Source organism: Macaca fascicularis, chromosome 5 (genome assembly GCF_037993035.2).
Source record: "Macaca fascicularis isolate 582-1 chromosome 5, T2T-MFA8v1.1".
NCBI classification, from domain to species: Eukaryota; Metazoa; Chordata; class Mammalia; order Primates; family Cercopithecidae; genus Macaca; species Macaca fascicularis.
Window position 1 is genome coordinate 182,440,340 of NC_088379.1, and position 22,708 is coordinate 182,463,047.

Genomic DNA, 22,708 nt, shown 5'->3' on the forward strand with positions numbered 1-22,708 from the left:
TGAATTCTGGAAATATACATAATCCGGTTTATAAGAAGCAATGTAAACCAGTATACAGAGTTTTAGTTTAGCACTTATAGAGGGCTGAGGTGTAATTTAGTGGGTTTTCTTATTCTTCATAAAAATAAACTGCGCATTTTATATGTGTAGGGGGCTTTTTGAAGTCATCAGAAATCATCTGGCTTCTCATTTTTAAAAAGGTTTTAGATTCGATTATCTCCAATATATTTTATCATATTTTATTACGATGACTTTAAGTTCATTGCAGAATAAGTGGGAAATTAATTAATATGTGCAAATAATATATTACAATATTTTAAGTAATTAAGTATATCCATGGTTTGATGCTTTTTTTGATAACTGTGTTTAAAATTTTATATGCCCAGCATCATTAAGAAGAGTTTAGGAGGAGTTTTAAAATGTACGTATTATGTTTTGTGTAGTCACATTATAAAATTCAAATTGTGTTGCTTCCCCACCATCCCCACTCAGTTACTAAAATCATGTATATGTATGTTTAATTTTTAAAAATGTGTATGCCTTGGATACAGAGAGAATATTGGGTGTGATCTTTTAGGGAATGCCAGAGAAGCAACATTAATTTAGAAAAGACATAAAACAATATGATGGGAAAAGTAGAATCAGGAAATTCTTGACTTTTCATTTTGGATGCAAACACATTTCACAACAGAAACTATATATTAAGACAGGTGCATTGTACACAATATAGAAATTTCTTTTGTAATGTAAGATATTGCTTTATACATATAGTTCATGAGACTTGTTTCATGGTATGTTATATTATATATGATAACTTCAGAGAATCCGTACTTGCTCCCTGTTCATTGAATGGAACTTTGACATGAGGAAGGTGCATGAAAGGCTTAAATACACCAGTTTGTATTTTCTCATTGTCCTTCTAAATGCCCCAATTTTATGATCTAATTTTAGAGAACTTAAAGGTGAATGGTGCAAAATTAGAAAAATAAATTGTATTGAGCTATCCTTAAAATAACTATGATATTTACTTATTTTGAATGCATCTAAACTAATAGGAGTTAGTCATATAAGAGTGTGGCAATTAGCTTTTGCTTGTCTATTAGTTTATATGTGTTAAACAGTTATCTTCAGGGGAACTTCAGTATAACATGAGGCAGACTTCATTTGGCAAATATATATAGTATTTGATCTTTGATTTTGTCTACCCTCACCCGCAATATGTGCAAACAGAGAGTTAGGAAATGATGAAGAAACAGTTTATTGAGTGAAAAATCAGTTCTGGCTTCTAGATGTATTAATTTGTATTTGTGGTAATGAGGCCAGGGAAAGCAATACCGGAACAGTATGTTCTGTAAATATTGGTGACAAAGATTATTTTCATGACCAAACTCTTGATCCTTCTCCTGTGTCCATCTGTGACCCTGTTAAATCAGTTTAGCAAGAAAACCTCACCCTCGATATGTGATCATCCTCAATATCTAATCAGGATCCTCATCGTCTGCCATCCCCCGGGTAAGGTCTGATCACCCTGGCCTGACTTCAATAAGAATTCTGTTAGGTCCATTTAGACAGAGTCCTCCTTACTTAGTCGTTTTCCATCCACTGACCCCACCCTGCTCTTTGGCTATAAATTTCCACTTTTCCATGCTGTATTGGGCGTTAAACCCAAGCTCTCTCCCTTACTGTAAAATCCCACTATGGTGGTCCTTAGTATCTACCATGATGGTCCTGAATAAAGGCTTCCTTATCATGCTTTAAAATCTATCATTGAATAACTTTTTTTTTTTTTTTTTTTTTAATCACTGAGTAGGGAAGCCAGTCTCAGAAAAAGAACAATGTACTCATACACTATTGGGAAGTCATTCTCCTCAATGGTTGAATCATTTGCTGATGTGAGCCACAAGTTACCTTTTCTGTTGTACCTAGGAAGAGACTATTGTTAGATAGTGACTATTTCCCAAAGTCTAGAAGATTGAATAATAATTTACAAAATTGGTCTAATATCGTTTTTAAACTACTACTGTTCTCTAACCACAATCTTAAATTGCTCAGTAATTTCCAATTTTCACTTACATGACAGCAGTGTGGATGAAGCTTTTATAATTACTGAGATACTACAAATAATCATGTTTTTGTCACAGAAATAAGATGACTGAAATTCAACATTCAGTTACCAGTTGGAAAATATAACTTGGCTTTATAATTTAAAATATTCATAAGTACAATGTATAATTTTACTTTAGGTATTAATCATAAACTGATTCATGAGGACATTTATACACCTTGAATGGGCAGTATTTATGGCATTGTAGTTAAGAGCCCAATCACTGTATATTAGAGATGTGAGCTCAAGTCCATTATTTGAATTCTCTATGTCTTCATTACTTCATATAAAAAGTGAGAATAATGGTGTCTGTTTTCTAGAGTCATTGTGAAGAGTAATTGTAAATCTCTTAAAATGATACCTGACATTCTGTAAGCAGTATATAATTACAAGCTAATATCCCAGAGAATCTATATATTTAATCAAATGTGTAACATTATTTCCAAATATTGGAGAAATGGTAATTTTCATTACGAATGATTTTATATACTCCCCATCAAGTTACTGAATTACTAGAATAAAGTTATGACTCTTCCTTTAGATAATTATTTTTTCCCCTCCTCTGGCTATAGTTTAATTACTTAGAACTGCTTTTAATAACAGAATGACTTCTAACATTGGTAAGAAACTATCATAAAATATTATTTAGAAAATATTAAAACTAGATATTTGTTTTTAATGGAACTTGTTCAATGTGTCAATTATCTGGTTATATTGTACATACTATCATATGTATGTATACATACATACACATACCTTAATTCATATATATAGTAGGCTCAGAGCCCATTTCTGATGATGACTAACATATTGGCTCTCTTGAACAGCAACTTCTTATTGGTCAAACAGACAACAGTGGAGAGAAGCTGACGCTCTTCATTTCTTATGGAAGAAGCAATACATGCCAAGACATAATGGTATAAGAGCAAATTGTGTTTGCGGGAGTAAACTAGTTTCTAAGTATAAGATGCCAGGGTATGTCTGGTGCAGTGGCCAGAGATGATGGTGAAATGGAAGACAGAAGTCTGATCATGAATGACCATGCTTTCTCCACTGAGGAGGTTGAATTATATTCTGTAGCTGATTAGTGTCACTAAAGGATTTGTACTGGGGGGATGACATAATCAGATATTTGTTCTAGAGGCTGACATTTGAAATATTCATATATGATAGTCCAGATATCACATTCAAGCAAAACTCATGATTCTCTTCTGTTCCATTATACACAGAAGTGATGAAAATACACCATGACTATGAAACTTAAAAATAGTCATCAACCCATGCAAGAATTAACTGAAAAGTGGGTGGGGCTGGAATAACATGATCCTTGGCTGTGCCTACCTTGAGGAGAATAAGAAGATAGGCAACAGAAGATTTTTACTTACCTACTATCTAGCTGGGGTTAGAGTGAATGCATAAACTAAAAAACATGCAGCCACTCACAAAATCTCTTGTGAAATGGAAAATGAACAGAGTAACATATTAATATACTACCTCCCACATATGGTGTTTTTTTGCCCTGATAAAGAATTGTGATTAAAAGAGTTTGGGGACCACTGTTTTTATTTTGCACTTGTTTCTGTTTTAAAGTCTTGGAATTAGACAAGGGTCAATAGTGCAGTATAGTCACTGTAGAATCATCCTGAGCTAATTATTGGATACAGGATTAAAGTTACTAGTGCAACAATTTACTCCTGGCTTTAGATTTGAGAAAATTTTTTCCAGTTATTACATGGAGTTGAGAATTAGGAGTAGGTAATTAGAAAAAAATTAACATTATTTTTGTTGGCAAAAATCAGATAAAAAAATTCTAATTCAAAAATCAGTAAACAGATACCAAACAATTGTTAAATATGAATAAAGATAACTGTAATAAAGTAAAAATAAAATCTCAAGGGAAAAAGGGATTGCCGTTTTCTAGGAAAAATTTAAGAAGAAACCCTTACCTAGAGATAGGTTAGTGGCATCTTCAATCTCAAGAAAAAGAAAAAAAATCCTATTGGCTCTCAAGCAAAAAAATAACAATAAGAAAACTCCGGATACTTAAAAAAATTTATAGTAATTGTCTTCTATAACATAAAATTCCAGAAGACAATGGAACAATAACCAATGATACCATATTGAGAGAAAACAGTTTTTAATCAAAATGTTGACAGTCAAACAAGTTGATGTTGACTGTAAACGCAACAACAGAAAAAAAAAACTTTCTCAGAAATCTAATGGTTTCCAGGGTGCTGGGGTAGTGGCAGTAAAGTGATTGATTCCAAGACTTACTCCTACTGATCAAGTGGCTTAGAGATAAATACAACTGAATAATTCAAAAACATGTACTTCATAGTCTGAAAGAACTACTCATGAACACTGAAATAGTGACATGAAATGACAAATCCAATCCTCTTCCGTTCTCATTTGAATGCATAAAACAAAAGGGTAATATTTATGATTTGTTAAAATATAATAATGATTATTTAGTTTGATGTTTCAAGATTGAATTCACGAAAAATAGAAGTGGGTGAGATGAAGAAAAACAAAAGACATTTTTCCTTCCAGCAAGAATGAAAAGAAGGTCAATATTTTTGTGTGTTTGTTTAACTTTCATATTAGAAGAGTTAAATTCATGTGGGTTTTTAAAAAACTTACAGGCACATAACACTGGAATTTTTAAAAAGTTTGACTTTCAAATCATTGCAGATAATGGAAGCAATAATAGCTTAGTACACATAATTATAGACTGAAAATAAATGAAACAATTAGAAAGCCTGATAAAAAACATAAAACAAAACAGAAATATAACCAAGGTCATCAGTTATTGCTCTAAAAGTTAATTGATAAAGTCCCCTATTGTAACAAAATGCTCTGAGATTGTATTATAAACAAAAACTAAAGGAAATTCAATTATATATTGCCCATAATGGAAAAACTTAAAGCATAGTTACACTTAAAAGTGTTGAAAGAATGGGCAGAAGCTTATTAGACAAACAAAAGGAAAGATAAACTTCAATTTTATTAGTTATGGACAAAACAGAATTTGAAGGAATAAAAAGCAATATATTGATATTGTATTTATATTGAGAAAAGGTACATTCCACGGTAAGGCTGTAATATTAATGAGTCTCATTAAAATGTGAAACTTGGGAATAGAGATTATCATCAAGGCCAAACACAGAGACAAGTGCATGCAACAGATGCTTATTAAAATAGACGAAGGATAGTAATTTTTTGTTGCTAATAGTTAATAATAATCACTCACTCTTTTGCTCTTTGCAGCAGGGATCATGAAGCTCTTTTATGGGCCTTAGCTCCTTCAGATACAATTCATAATGAAGACAATCCCATCATAAAACTGTGACAAGTAATAGAACAGCAAAATGTTTATCACAAAAACCATCAAAAATCTAAAATAAATGGATAAGCACACAATTACTGGAAGAGTTATTAATAAATCACTAATTAAAATACTATGACATATATAAAATATGAAAAATAAAGGATTTGAGCAATGAAATTAATAAAGCTTAATATACCATATTTTGTGCACTACAAATAGAATACACTTTTAAAAATTTATATAAATTTAAAGGGTACAAGTAGAGCTTTGTTGCATGGATATATTGCACCATGATGAAGTCTTGAGCTTTCAGTATAACTATTACCTGAATAAGGTATGTTGTGCCTATTAAGTAATTTCTCATCCTTTATCCCCCTTTCCCCCTCCTGCCCTTCTCGGTCTCCAATGTCTATTATTTCACACTCTATGTCCACCTAAGTACTTTAGCTAGCTCCCATTTGTAAGTAAGAATATTCGGTATTTGACTTCCTGTTTCTGAGTTGTTTCACTTAAGATAACCTCCCCCAGCTCCAGTCATGTGGCTGCAATAGACATTATTTCATTCTTTTTCATAGCTGCATAGTAATTCATGGTATATATATTCCACATTTTCTTCATCCAATCATCCTTTCATGAACACTTAGATTGATTCCATATCTTTGTTACTGTAACTAGTGCTGCAATAAACATCTAAGTACAGGTATCTTTTTGACAACATAAACTATTTTCCTTTGGGTAGATATCCAGTAGTAAGATAATTGTACTGAATGGTAGTTCTACTTTTAGTTCTTTGACAAATCTCCACATTGTTTTCCATAGACGTTGTATTAATTTAAATTTTCACCAATAGTGTATAAGTGCACCCTTTTCTATACATCCCTGCCAACATTTGTTATGTTTAGACTTTTTAATAATGGCCATGTGGAGATTGACGTAAGATTATATTTCACTGTGGGTTTAATTTGCGTGTCTCTGATGATGAGTGATAAGTATTTTTTCATAAACTTTTTGGCAATTTGTATGTATTCTTTTGAAAAATGTCTATTCGTATCTTTTGCTCACTTTTTAATAGTGTTATGTTTTTGTTGTTGTTGAATTGCTTGAGTTCCTTGTAAATTCTGAATATAAGTCCCCTGACAGATGCATAGTTTCCAAGTATTTTCTTCCATTCTGAAAATTGTTAGAGTACACATTTTAAATAAATTTGAATAAATGAATGAGTAGATGAATATATTGTATGTAGAGTGGTTCCATTTATTGAGATAGTAAGTGTGAGGTTATGATCAGTTTTAGAACTCCTGTTTTAGATATCTTGATATTGACAATCTGGTTCCTGGAAATCTGTTTTTGAGATAATTTTATTATAACAGCACTAATCAACCAACTTTCAAACTATGTTAATGGATCATAGTATAAATATATATGACCAAAGGTACCCATCCCAATGGATAGGTAGATAAAGGACGATTCTTACAGGAAGAGAAACATCATAAACTGGATACATGTTCCTAAAGGAGTTTATTACAGACACCACAAACAACCTTAATATAGTAAGTTGTATCTTTTTTACTTCCTTACTCATCCTACTGGATTTTTCTGCAGCAGATGACAATCGTTCTTGCTTTTTTTTCTTGGAACACTACATATTAATTGTTCTACAATTTCTTTGATAACTTACCATTACTCTTACTATTTTCTCCTTTTCTGCATATGTCCTAAACATAGACGTTTGTTGAGAATGAATCATTGACCATTATTCTCATTCTATCTGGGTTTCTCTCTCTCTCTCTCTCTCTCTCTCTGTGTGTGTGTGTGTGTGTGTGTGTGTGTGTGTGTATTTTCCAGCTCATAGACTCAGCAGCAATCTTCAGGAACCTTGGTTTTCACATGTGATCGTGAAAGGAAGTCAATGATAGTAATTTAGGAGATTGGGAAAAAATAATGCGTTGGTGAAGGATTACTTTGAAAAGTGAGAATAGATATCTTCGGTCTAAGTTTTCTAACTTTGTCATGACTTCTGTTTATATGGGTTCTTTTAAGGGAACATAATTAAATTGTTTTACTATGAATTTCATGTGGTATTGTGAAGGTATTAATAAAAAACTGTTATTTCAAAACTTTGTAAGGATATTTAAAGTGTGTGTGTGGGGGGGGGCTCTTGATGTTCATACAAAAGTTGTTGAAGGAATGTACTTTGGGATAGATTTTAAACATCTAGATAGATTGTTTTCATAATAAAGTAGATGTTTTGAGTTTTTCCTATTTCTTTATCCCAAGGCACAGGGATAGAAAAAGAAAAGATATGGGAAAACGGGCTGTAGAGGCATGGTGGCAAGTATGAAGTGGTAACAAGTAACGAGGAGATAGCTCAGTATTTTAAAAATAGTCATGTTGGTTGCCATTCTAACTGGTGTGAGATGGTATCTCATTGTGGTTTTGATTTGCATTTCTGTGATGTCAGTGATGACGAGCATTTTTTCATTAAAAAGTCAGGAAATAACAGGTGCTGGAGAGGATGTGGAGAAACAAGAACACTTTTACACTGTTGGTGGGATTATAAAGTAGTTTAACCATTATGGAAAACAGTATGGCGATTCCTCAAGGATCTAGAACTAGAAGTACCATATGACCCAGCCATCCCATTACTGGGTATATACCCAAAGGATTATAAATCATGCTGCTATAAAGACACATGCACACGTATGTTCATTGTAGCACTATTAACAATAGCAAAGACTCGGAATCAACCCAAATGTCCATCAGTGACAGACTGGATTAGAAAATGTGGCACCTATACACCATGGAATACTATGCAGCCATAAAAAAGGATGAGTTTGTGTCCTTTGTAGGGACATGGATGCAGCTGGAAACCATCATTCTCAGCAAACTATCGCAAGAACAGAAAACCAAACACCACATGTTCTCACTCATAGGTGGGAACTGAACAATGAGATCACTTGGACTCGGGAAGGGGAACATCACACACCGGGGCCTATTATGGGGAGGGGGAGGGGGGAGGGATTGCATTGGGAGTTGTACCTGACGTAAATGACAAGTTGATGGGTGCTGACGAGTTGATGGGTGCAGCACACCAACATGGCACAAGTATACACATGTAACAAACCTGCACGTTATGCACATGTATCCTAGAACTTAAAGTATATATATATATATAAAAAAAGTCATGTTGGATATTCGGTGTTATGCTGTGTTTTGCCAGTTTTGTAATCTGCTTCATTACCTCCAAGCGTTCAGTAAAATCTGTTTCCCATTGTAACACTCTTTTCTCATGTCTTACAGAAATGAGGGTTAAAGGAGGCTGTGTTCAAATTTAGGGGCAGTAGAGCAGAGAGAGCTTGAGGGACACGAGGAAACAGGGAGTCTGAAGTGTTCTTATCAGATAACATATGAGTGTTGTCAAAATATTTTGAAGGACCAATTACTTTCAAAAGGAATATGGGAGCTATGTTTGTTTATTTTTGTTTTTAAATGAACCATAACCCTTGAGGTCTGAGGACTTGGAATATTTGTATTACAATAGTAACTAAATGAAATAATACAGAAAGAATTTTAAATTTCCAAATAATGAAACACACTTGACACTTCTGTAAACCTCACTCTACAATGTCCCTGTCTCTTCCATTCCTTCTCTGATTTTTAAGATCAACTTTGTTAAGGTACAATTTACATACAATAAAATACACCCATTTCTGTGTACAGTGTGAGGATTGCTGAAAATATGTATATTCATGCAACCATCATGACAATGAATTTACAGAACATTTCTGTGAATCCACAAAATTGCCTTGTGCCACTTACCAATAAATTCTCTCATCCAGCCCCAGGCTAAGATATTCTTTGTTATAGAATTTTATATACATGGAATCGTACATCATGAACTATTGTGAATGATTTCTTTCACTTAGTCTGATGCTTTAAAAATGTTTGGATGATGTATTATGTATTTTATCCTTTCTGTAGTGAAGAGTTTTATCTTACGGGTTTACTACATTTTTTTTCCATTCACACATTGATGGACAGTTAGATTGCTTCCAGTATTTGGCTGTTAAAAATGAAGTTTTTAAGAACATTCATTACAAATCTTGGTGTGGATCTATGTTTCAATTTCAATAGGGTAAAATCTAAAAGTAAAAGTCCTCTAAATTTATTACTTTTTTTCAAAACTGTTTTGACTCTTCTTGATCCTTTAAATGTCTATATAAATTTTAGAATTAGCCTCTAAATTTCTACAAAACACCTCTTGCAATATGAATGGGATGGCTTTGATTCTAAATATCAACTTTGAGATAGTTGACATCTAAAGAATTTTGATACTTTGATTCTTGAACATGGTATATCTTTCTATTGATTTAAATCTTTGATATTTCTCAGCACTATTTTGTAACTTCCCTGGACATCTTGCTCAAAAATTTGAGCAAGAATAAATTAAATTTATTCTAAATATTTTATGTTTCTGGATAATATAAAATAAATTAATTTTAAATTTAATTTTCCAATTTTATATTATTGTTTTTATATGGAAATATAACTTTTTAATTAACTATGTTCTCATGTTGCTAAATTTGCTTTTTAATTTTGGTAACTTTCACATACATTCTTTTAGTTTTCTTCCATATAAGATTATGAAGTCATTTCCAATCTGTTGGATGAATTTGTTTCATTTTTTTCTTTTATTAAACTATAGCAATGTTGAGTGGAATTGATGAGAGTGGATGTTTTTGCTTTATTTCTGATCTTAGGGAGAAATTACTGTTTTTCTATCTTTAGAGTGCTGTAGACTGTAAATTTTTGTATTTTTTCAGTTAAGGAAATTCCTCTTTACCCCGATTTTCTGGGACTTCCTATCATAAATGGTTGTTGGCTATTTCTTTCTTTATTTTTTGCTATATCTCACCAATGAAGCCTTGTGGACCTAGGAGTTGTTAAATGTTATTTTATTTTTTCATGATACTTTAAGAAAGTAAACATCAAATTTATTTAATAATTATAAGGCTCTACAGATTATCCATTTTTTTCTTGAGTCAGTTTTTGTATCTTTTAAGAAATATGTCTAATTCAACTTAATTGTCAAATTTATTGGCTTATAATTGTTCATAAGATGCCCTATTAGCCTTTTAATTTCTGTAGTATCTGTAGTGATGTTACTCCCTTTGTTACACACTGATAATTTACATCCTCTCTTTTTTGATCAATCTGGTTAGAGCTTTATACATTTTACTGATTTTTTTCAAACACTCTTTCAGTGTCATTTCTTTCTTTTTTTTCTTTTGAGATGGAGTTTCGCCCTTGTTGCCCAGGCTGGAGTACAGTGTCACAATCTCGGCTCACTGAAACCTCTGCCTTCCGGTTTCAAGCAATTCTCCTGCCTCAGCCTCCTGAGTAGCTGGGATTACAGGTGCCCACCACCACGCCCAGCTAATTTTTGTATTTTTAGTAGAGACGGGGTTTCACCATATTGGCCAGGCTGGTCACAAACTCCTTATCTTGTGATCCACCCACCTGGGATTACAAGCATGAACCACCATGCCAGCCCATTTATTTTCAATATTGTTTTTTATTGTCTATTTTTAAAATTTCTACTCTTATCATTTTATGGAAGCTTATTTTTATTCCTAGTTTGCTGAGAGTTCTAAAAATATAAGTAAGTGTAGAATACTTATTTGTTAAGTGGTTAGTTGAGTTCACCAATAATACAATTATGGTTTGTGTTTCAGTGTGAATTATTTATATTTACTTTCCTTGAGGTTTAGTGAGCTTTCTTTTTTTAAAAAAATTTGTAGATTTTACCAGTTTAGAAACAAATGGCAATTATTTTTCAAACATGTTCATCTATTTCTCAATTTTTCTCCTCTTTTTCTGATTGCTAATTACACTTGGTGTAACACTAACACTAACTAACTAACACTATATATTAACCCTGAGGATCTGCTTACTTTTTTCAGATTTTTCTTTCTGTGCTTTAGTTTAGATGCTTTTTATTGCCATATCCTCAAGGTAAGTAAGCATTTCCCCTACAATGTTAGATCTTTTTTAAACACATCCATTGAATTGCTCATTTTAGATATTGGATTTCAGCTTTAATAATTCTGTTTGGTTCTTTAAAATTATTATATTTATTTGTTTATTGTGTTCATGTTTTTCTTTACATCCTTGATGATACTTATAGCAATTGTTTTAAAATTTTTGTTGGTTAAAACCATCATTTCTGTTATTTCTTGGTCTTCCTGTATTGAATAATTTTTCTCCCAATTATGATCTTGGTTCCCTGCATTTGGCATACCTTGTCGGTTTTATTGGATGCTGGATATTTGAATGTTTGGGCATTGCATTTTGTTGCAATTTGTATTTGCAGGCATTTAAATTACTTGTGGACCAGCCTGATTCATCAAGACCTGGTTTTAAGCTTTGTTAGGGTGGCATATTAGTGTCCTATTTCTGTGTAATAAATTACCACACACTTCATAATTTAAAACAACACAAACTTAATATCTCATAGTTTTGTTGAATCAGGAGTTGGGGCATGGATTAGCTAGGTCTTCTGGTCAGGGTGATATAAAGGCGATGGTCTGGGTTGCAATTCTTATCCAGAGTTTTCTTCCAAGTTCATTGTTTGCTGGTAGAATTCACTTTCTGGTGACTTTATGGCTGAGGTTTTCATTTATTCACTAGCTGTCAGCTGAGGATCACTTTCAGCATCTAGGTGCTGCCAGTGGCCCGCATTAGCAGTTCATAACAATGGCATTTGCCTTCTTTCAGGTAAGCAGGGATGCATCTCTTTGACTTCTAATATCTTTTTAGTTTGCTATATCAGTCTTATATAATATAATGTAATCATGAGGTTGACTTCACCATCACCATTTGACATATAAGGCAACCTAATCAAGGGATCAAATATCTCAAGACCACATAGTCCATAGCATGCATGACAGAGGGCAGAAATTTCAGAGACTATCTTAGAACTCTGTCTGCCATAGGTGACTATAAAATAGCCTTTACATAGGAATAGTTAAACCTTATGCACTACAGTGTTGCCCTTCTGGGTTCCTTACTGAATCTTCAATGAAGATGAACTGTTATGGATGGTTAGAACTCAAATGGCCGCCTTCCCTGGGTGACTTCTGAGGACTGTTCAGTTTATAGGTTTCTAGTAGTCTGCACTTGGCTTTATGGAATTTCAGTCTTTTTCTGTGCATCTTAGTTCTTAGCAACAAACTTAAAGTGAACTTAAAACAGATTTTTTAACCCTTTCTCTGTGTAGTTTTGTCTCCTTTAGTGTTCCGGCTGTTCTAGCTGCCTCAGCATCCTCAAACTCTAATCTCTTTCTCCTCAACTGAGAGAGACTGATTTGCGTCCAGGCAGAAAGCTGGGGTTATTGTAGTATTCACCATATTTATTTTCCTTCCTTTAAGGATTATCGTCTTGTCCCCCATGTTGCCTAATGTCTGGAAACAGTCTGCTTACATATTTTGTCAAATTTCCTCTACAGGGAGGCAGTTTCAGTATTAGAAAATCCAAAATGTCCTGAAGTGGAAGTCTCTAAGTTTGATTTTCAATGAGGGCATTTGTAGCAAAATAGTTTATTAGAATTTGGGGGATAGGACATGAAAATAGCTGGTGACTCTAAGTTGAAACCATGACTTCTTTCTGCATACATAACATAGTTGTGACTGCAAATAAAAAGTTCTGGGAGAAAATTAAAAGTGCTACGCCAATGAACACATGAATGATAAAAAAGCAAAACAGCCTTCCTGCCCATATAGAGAGAGTTTGAGTGATCTGGATAGAAGATCAAAGCAGCTACCATGACCCCTTAAGACAAATCCAATCCAGAGCAAGGCCCTGACTGTAGAGGAAAAGCTGGAAGAAACTGCAGAGGAAAAGCTGGAAGTTAGCAGAGGTTAGTTCATGAGGTTTAAGAAAAGAAACCATCTTTATAACATGAAAGCACAAGATGAAGTACCAAGTGCTGATGGAGAAACTGCAGTAAGTTATTCAGGAGATCTAGTTAAGATAACTCGTGAAGGTGGTTACAGTCAACTGCGTATTTTCAATGTAGATAAAACAACTTTCTATTGAAAAAAGATGCCACCCCTAGGACTTTCATAGCTAAAAGAAAAGATGTTAATGCCCATCTTCAAATCTTCAAAGGATAGGCTGACTCTCTGGTTAGGAGATAATGCAACTGGTGACTTTGAGTTGAAACCAGTGCTCATTTACCACTCCAAAGATCCTAGGACCCTTAAGAATTATACAGAATCTACTTTGCCTGTGCTCCATAAATGTAACAACAAAACCTGAATGACTGCATATTTATTCACATCATTATTCCTGAATATTTTAAGCCCACTGTTGAGACCTACTGCTCAAAAAATTCCTTTCAAAATATTACTGCTCATTGAGAATGCACTTGGTCACTCAAAAGCTCTGATAGAGATGTATAAGGGGATTAATGTTGTTTTCATGCCTGCTAACACAGCATCCATTCTGTAGCCCATGGATCAAGGAGTAACTTTGACTTTCAAGTCTTATTATTTAAGAAGTACATTGTGTAAGGCTTTAGCTTTCACAGTGATTCCTCTGATAAATCTGGGAAAAGTTAGTTGAAAACTTTCTGGAAAGGATTGACTGTTCTAGATGTCATTAAAAACATTCATGATTCATGAGAGGAGGCCCAAATAACATTAATAAGAGTTTGTAAGAAGTTGATTCCAGTCCTCAGGGATGACTTTGAGGGTTTCAAGACTTCAGTGGAAGTAGTCACAGCAGATGTGGTGGAAACAGCAAGAGAACTAGAGTTAGAAGTGGAGCCTGAAGATGTGACTGAATTGCTGAAATCTCAAGATAATACTTAAATAAATGAGGAGCTGCTTTTTATGGATGAGCAAAGAAAGTGGTCTCTTGAGATGAAATCCACCCCTGGTGAAGATGCAGTGGACTTTTTTTTTAAATGACAACAAAGAATTTAGAATATTTCATAAAGTTGATACAACCATCACAGGGATTGAAAAGATTGACTCCAATTTGGAAAGAATTTCTACTGTGGGTAAAATGCTATCACACGGCATTACATGCTACTGAAAAAGTCTTTCATTGAATAAACGGTAAACCAATGCAGCAAACTTTGTTTTTGTCTTATTTTAAGAAATTGCCATAGCCAACCTAATCTTCAGTAATCACCACTCTGATCAGTCAGCAGCCACCAATATTGAGGCAAGACCTCCCACCAACAAAAACATTATGACTTGCTGAAGGCTCAGATGATCATTAGCAGTTTTTAGCAATAAAGCATTTTAAAATTAAGGCATGTACATTGTTTTTAGACATAATGCTATGGCACAATTAATAGACCAGAGTACTCTGTAAATGTAACGTGTATGTATAACTTAGTACCCCCACTTTTTTCTAAGAGAAAAATGTTTTTTTAATTAAATTTTTCTTTTTTCTCTTTTCTCCTTTTCCCCTGTTCCCTACTTCCTATTTTGCTCTTTAGAAATGCAATTATAACCTTTACCTTCTCTTCACTGGACACTCACTACAGGGCATGCTTAGCTAACTATGTAGTTACTTAGAAGCTCCAGAGCCAGAGCTCTCTCCCACCAGGAGATTGCCTCAAGGGACAACAGTCAATTTACAACCGATATGGTTTGGCTGTGTCCCCACACAAATCTCACCTTGAATTGTCATAATCCCCACGTGTTGAGGGTGGGACCAGGTGAGATAATTGAATCATGGTGGCAGTTTCCCCCATACTGTTCTCATGGTTGTGAATAAGTCTCATGAGATCAGATGGTTTTATAAATAGCAGTTCCCCTGCACAAGATCTCTTGCCTGCCACCATGTAAGACATGACTTTGCTCTTCCTTCGCCTTCCACCATGATAGTGAGGCCTCCCCAGCCATGTGGAACTGAGTCCATTAAACCTTTTTCCTTCATAAATTACCCAGTCTTGGTTATGTCTTTATTAGCAGCACAAGGATGGACTAATACAGAAAACTCTATCCTATCTGGAGAGTATCTCGAGACAACAGCCACTTTATAGCCTAGTTCTTCCCATAATGGTACCAACTCGACCAAACAGTGCAGAAGGCACTGAAGTGAGTCCCATGGACCCCCATCTGCTCACTCCCTCCCCTGCATGCTGTTCCTGCCACGTTCTGCTTTAAAAGTCCCTGCATTCTGTCCCAAAGGTCAAGTGACACCCTCAAAGGCAGGAGCCTGTCCCTCTTCCTTTAAGCTAAACTTTGGGATAAAAAAATCACTTTCGGCCAGATCCCTGTAATTCCAGCACTTTGGGAGGCCTAGGTAGGTAGATCACTGAGGTCAGAAGCTCAAGACCAGCTTGGCCAACATGGTGAAATCCTATGTCTCCTAAAAAATACTAAAATTAGCCGGGCGTGGTGACGCATGCCTATAGTCCCAGCTACTTGGGAGGCTGAAGCACAAGAATTACTTGAACCTGGGAGGCAGAGGTTACAGTGAGCTGAGATTAGCCACTGCACTCCAGCCTGGGTGACAGAGTGAGACTCCGTCTAAAAACAAACAAACAAACAAACAAAAAAAACAGAAAGTCGCTTTCTTTACATCAGACCTAGCTCTTGTTAATTAGACTACAAGTAACCAGTCACTGAACCTGAGATTTAGTTACATATATACACTGGGAAACCAAAATTTTGTGTGACTCACTTTATTATATTTGCTTTATTGTGGCAATCCAGAACAGAAACTGCAATATTGCTAATGTATGCTTATATCTTATTCTGTTCATAATTCTGTTACAGTGTACCTAAAGTATATCTTTTCTCTCTTCACCTCAAGAATTAAATGAATTCCATTTTTGTATCTATTTCTAAGTGTCCATCTGAAATTAGCACAACTTGGAATTCATTTCATTCAGGGACAAAAACAAAACAGTTTGTAGGGAGAACGGCAAACGACTTGTCTCCTGACTACCATCCCTGTTACTGGAGATTGCAGAGAATTATCACCATAACTGGAGCTGGACAAATGGTCTCATCCACTGGGAAATGTCTAGAAGGTAAGGCCAAAACCAGTTTGACATCAAATTTTTTCAGTATTTTATCCCAGAATTTGTGCCTTCTCCTTTTAGTTCGAACTTTTTCCCCCTTCCTCCAGAGTATTCATTTGTCAAATCCCGATGCTTTTTATAACTGAAGTTATAAAGGACTCTAGTTAGACAATAGTATTACAAGATATTGGAAAAAAGTGTAATACCTGAGGTATTTTCTGTCCTTAGTGTGTTTTTTGTGTGTTGGTGGGGGGAGAATAGGTATATAACACTAAAATCTGAGTTCTGGCCTTACAATGTAATCATAATCGAGTGATTATCTAAATCAGTGGCTCTGTCTCAGAACAATTAAGTAAGAGTTTCTGGGAGCCAGTCACAGTCATTGCTATATTTTAGTCCCTTCTTAGATGATTTTCCATACAATTGGTTTTAAGAACTACACCTTGTATTACAGCCTTTAGAGATTTCATATTCTTATTCTTTGTTTCCAGGTCAACTGTAATTGAGTAGTTTTGTGAATACTTCTTTCAGATGCCTATAATTTGAAAATAATTCTATAAACTATGACACTGGAGTTTTGCTAAAAATAAGCATTTGCATATCACTTACGATCTAATATGGTACATCCAAACCTGTTTGGAGTTTAACATTAATTTCTAATGGTTCTCTTTTATAGAATTTAACTTGTGAATGCATTAAAATATACTCAGGGTATGTGAGGATGAGCTTCTGCATTCCTGAGAGCAAATTGCAGATCAGCACTTTTAGTGCTGCCTAAGACCCTTTGTGTGTGTGTTATTAAAAATTACCAACATAGATCAAGTTTATGTTAATTGTATGAAAAAGCAACAGAAATAATCAGTAACATTTACACAGCTTTAAGTAGTTAACCTAGTTCTGAGGCAGCAGAATTATTAAATAGTCAGCACCTTAAAGTAGGCAAAACATGTAGTAAAGCATTTCTTTTTACTAGAGTTTTTTTTCTTTCTGCAGGCATGGTTGAGTATCGAGGTGTACCTGTTGGGGTTGTAGTGATGTGGTTTAAATCAAATTTATCTCAACTTAAACTACATATGTTTCTTTACATATGTTAAGCAGTCTACTGTGAGTGCCTCCTTCTTTCTTCAAAGGTTTCGTGTAGCTCTTAAAAGGAGTATAAAGGTCACTAAAGTGACAGCATAGAACAGGCACAAAAATTCCCTTGTATAAAATTGCACACACAAAAAAAATAGAAAAAAAAACCATATTTTTAAAACTTTATAAGAAATCAACATTTATTAAGAGTATACTTCTATACTTTATTGACTGAACAATAGCTTCAGTCAATCTTTTTCTTGAAAAGAAAGCTCCTGAATATTGTGGAAATTAAAACAAATACTAGAAACGAGTTACTATATACTTCCTCAGGGGCTAAGCAGCATTTTCTGTCTAAATGACACATTGCTTTACATTATCACATTGTTCTTCCAAACAAATCTGTGGTTTCATCAATGAAAGGTAAGTAATAGGTTCATTTTTTCTTAAGATTTTAGAAGGAACATAGATCTAACTAAATACTACCAGCATTATTAATGAAGATCTATGATTAATTAAAAGCCTATGGAGCTTTAAAATTACGACTGGCTACTCGAGAATTAGAGTGACCCCTCCTGTTCTTACTCTACTCTTTCTCACTCTCACCCACCTCCTGATGGCCTTGTCACTACACTGGACCTTTCATAATTGATCTGCCATTACCAAACTCTTACTCCAGTGTGTTTTGTTTTTTTCTGTCCCATCACCATTCCAGAGGTTTTTCTTTTAAACACAGATATACATGTCATTAGGACATTACAGACCCTGGCAAAAGCTTATTTTATTATTTTGGTAAAAAGCACATAACATATAGTTTACCGTCTTAACCATTTTTTAGGTGCACAGTTCAGCTGTGTTAAGTACATTCACGTTGCTGTGAAATAGATCTCGAATTTTTTCACTTTGTAAAACAACTCTCCCTTTTCCACTGGTCACAACCAATTTACTTTCTGTTTCTACGCATTTAACTACATTAGATACCTCATGTGAATCATCCAGTCTTTGTCTTTTTGTGACTGGTTTATTTCACTTAGTAAGAACTTTGCTTTTTGTCCTCTGTGATGGGAAACTATTAGATGATCGATATGGTTTGGCTGTGTCCCCATCCAAACCTCATTTTTAATTGTAGTTCCCACAGTCCTCACGTCTCACGGGAGGAACCTGGTGGGAGGTAACTGAATCATGGGGGTGGGTTTTTCTTGTGCTGTTCTGGTGATAGTAAATAAGTCTCACGAGATTCTGATGGTTTTATAAAGGGCAGTTCCCCTGCACACACTGTCTTGCCTACTGCCGTGTAAGATGTGACTTTGCTCCTCATTCACCTTCTGCCATGATTGTGGGGCCTCCTTAGCCATGTGGAACTGTGAGTCTATGAAACATTTTTTCTTTATGAATTATCCAGTCTCGGGTATGTCTTTATTGGCAGAGTGAGAATAGGCTAGTACAACGATCTTGAGCAGGGGAGTGACAGAATCTCATTTAGTTTTTTTGTTGTTGTTGTTGTTTTTATTTGACAGACTCTCGCTCTGCCGCCCAGGCTGGAGTGCAGTGGCGCAATCTCAGCCCACTGCAAGCTCCGCCTCCCGGGTTCACACCATTCTCCTGCCTCAGCCTCCCGAGTAGCTGGGACTACAGGCGCCCGCCAGAATGCCCGGCTAATTTTTTGTATTTTTAGTAGAGTTGGGGTTTCACTGTGTTAGCCAGGATGGTCTCGATCTCTTGACCTCGTGATCCGCCCGCCTTGGCCTCCCAAAGTTCTGGGATTACAGGAGTGAGCCACCGCGCCAGGCCTCATTTACATTTTTAAAAGGTCACTCTGATACTGTGAAGAGTGGGTGATTTTGTGAAGAAATGATGGCAGCTTGGATCTGAGTGGTAGTGGTGAGTCAATGAGAACTGACTGCATTTCAGTTATATTTGAAATGTAGATTAAAGCTCTTAAGGTTTTGCCATTACTTTCAGTGGCAAAAACTGCAATTACTTTTGCACCAACCTAATAAAACTCAGTGATGAGTTGGATGGGGCGGTAGGGGTTCAGAAGCCTTTGTTCTGCGTAGCTGGGAGAATAGTAGGGCTGCTTTGTAGGAAGCCTATGCTCCTTAGAAAGGGAGTGGAAGAGACTGAGGTATTTTCCTTTGCACATTTGAGAGTAGAAATACTATTCAGGCAGTTGGATTTATGAGACTTAACGGTAGAAATTGGGGTCAGAGATGTAAATTTGGGAATCATCAAAATATAGAAAACATTTAAAAGCTGGATCCTGGAGAGAGTCTAGTTAGAGAATAAAAGTTGTCTGAGGGCTGACCCCCGGATCCCAGCATTTAGAGGTCTAATCTGCACTGAACACTCCGTTTGCCAGCATGCTGTTCCAAAGTAGTGCTTTATCCCTTTCCAGGGACCCTAACAGGAAATTAAAAGCATAACTCCACTTACAAAGTGTCAAATTATTCAAAATTAATAATTTATATTATATGATTTCCTACTCACATTCTTAAATGATATTCAGAACACCCTTCTGAATGGTGAGATACTCTCTGTAAGATAACATTTTTTTGAAATAAACATCCGTCTATTTAGCGATTCAAGGAGTAATTCCTCTTCTTGCTTAGACTGACGTGTGCTTATTTACAATGTTGAGATTTTGCAGTGTAAGGACAAATTCAAATTAAAAATAAGAGATTTAATTCTTTCTGTTGAAAATAAGGAAAAAGACTTCTTCCCACTCTCTTTTCTCAGATGATTTAATTTAGACAACTTGTTTATTCTTTCTCCATCTTTAAAAATATATTTCAATCTTAAAAAGCTAAAGAATCATTGGAAGCTTCAGGACCCCGGAATGTTTTGCTCAAGGATCTGAGAACCATCTCTTGAAAATGTAATCATCCTCAAGGAAGAAAGTGTAACTGGACCTAAGTCCAGCAGTCCACTACCCAAAAGCCAGTGTTGAGAGACAAGGTTTGGTGGAAGGAAAAATTGACTTGAATTAAGGGCCAGATGACTTGTGAAGATGCTGAACTCAAGTTGTAAAGACCATCTCCAATTTTAAAGTTTATCATAAGGTTTAAAAAGGGAAACTTGATATGGGAGACATGCAGGAGTCATGCGGAGTGCAAGGTCTGAGTGTCTTTTTCTGCTGGCTATCTTGGGTACTCGCCCATCTGAAGATCTGGTTGGTATTATCTTGACTTTAGCCAAATGATGGTGGATTGATAGTTCACAACTCTTCCTAAAGAGAATTCTACCATTAGGGCTCCATGCCTTGTTTCAAAAAATTAGTCTTTTGAGTTTCTTAAGGAAGAAAATAAATTTAGTGAGTGTGCATTGCTGGAGAAGAGTGTCTAGAGAGGTGAGGAATGAAGAGGTGAGGGAAGGAAAGGAAGAAAAAGAGAGTAAGTGATTTAAAAATATATATTTAAAACTGAGGTCCCCAATTACAAAAGTACCCCGATGTGGGAGGGTAGGAACCTAACATTGGTGGGCATCTCACTCCAAGTTGCAAAACTACCACTTTTGATAAAGATATGAGAAGTTTGTTTTTCCTTTGGATAAAACCAATCAACAAACCCATATGGCCAGCCCAACGACCAAGAATCCAGGATGCACTATGTGTTGTCACATATGTCACAATGGGGCTGTCAAGTCCTTTGATTTGAGGACTAGTTATTGTTTATCCCGAAAACATGTGTGTAATGGGTTGTATCTGCTTGGCTATATAAAATGAGATTTCTTTCTGTTTTTGCAATCTCATAGCAATTATTGTGATGTACACCATGTCCTGGTTTAAGGCTATTCAATACTAAAATTATTTTTTCTTTTCTGTCTTATTGGAGCAATTTTCTGGGTTGGGAGAAGAGTTTGTGTTTAAGTATATTTCTTTAACAATAGTTCAAAAAGTGTGAAATTGGAAACAAATATTGTTTTAACAGATGAAACGGAGGTCCAGGGAATGTTACTGACCTATCAAGGCTGACAAAGCTGATCAGAGCCATGTTTAGAAGCTTCTACTTTCAACATAGTGCACTTTCTGTACTTCTCATGCTCTTGTCCACATTCAAAAGCTTAATTGTTTGTGAGTGTTCCCAATACGCATAGCTAATAAATCCAGGGTAATAGTTTTTTCCATGCTTCACTGGAAGCGAATCAGCATGATTTGACTTCTAAGGTTATTGACATTTTCTAAGTGATAGCTGCTCATTGTAATGTGTATGAACCTATTTAACAGAATTAATGAAAATCTGAATCATTTCTGCATTTTAAAGATGCTGAGTTAAGTAAGAGGGAGAAAAACAAAAACAGGGGAGCAAAAGCCCTGCAAAGATGAATTGATTTATTAATATCACCCTAGTGATTCCAATAGGATATGACATGAAACATATTTATAAGATGAAAACATATATGTGTATTAATCTTAATGAGAGAAATTCAAAGAACTGATGCATAACTACAGGATTGAGCGCTAACAAAAATAGAGAGTAATAAATGTTTTACTCCAGTAGTTTTGACTACTCAGGGGAAATAGATTTGGAATAAAAATGAGATGTGCAAACCGATCTAACTTTTACCAATATATACTGTAAATTAAAAATAAATTAAATAGCCAGTTTCAAAACTAGCATAGATGAGAATAAAGGAATCTGAAGGTCTATTGAATCAATCTTTCAAAAGACTGTAATGCGTAAAAAATTGTGCTTAAAAATTTACTTCCATGAAACACATTCTTAAAAAAATATCACACGAAGGCTTCTAAACTGCAATCAGTATTTAAATTTAGATTACAAGAGGCAATTGATGCTCTTTCAATTCATTTTGCTATTATGCACGCTAAAGCATCAGACTGAAAAGAGTTAATGGCTGAGGAGAAGGGGCACAGGTTTGAACTGAATGACTACCCTCAATTTAATGGGTAAACTTGACCAAAGAATAAAATATTTGGATTTTTGAGGAAAAGGGGCATACAGGAACAGGAGAGATAATAACCTCACAAATGAGTTCACCACAGTGTTGTATATAATTTACTATTGCAATATTTGTTTTTCAAAAGTAATGTCACGTGTCAAAAGAATGATGCTTATTTCTTATCAGTCTGATCTTTGTTAGATAAAGCAAAAACAGTGATGCGCAGAAACTCTTCAGTTTTAATTTGCATTAGAATGTA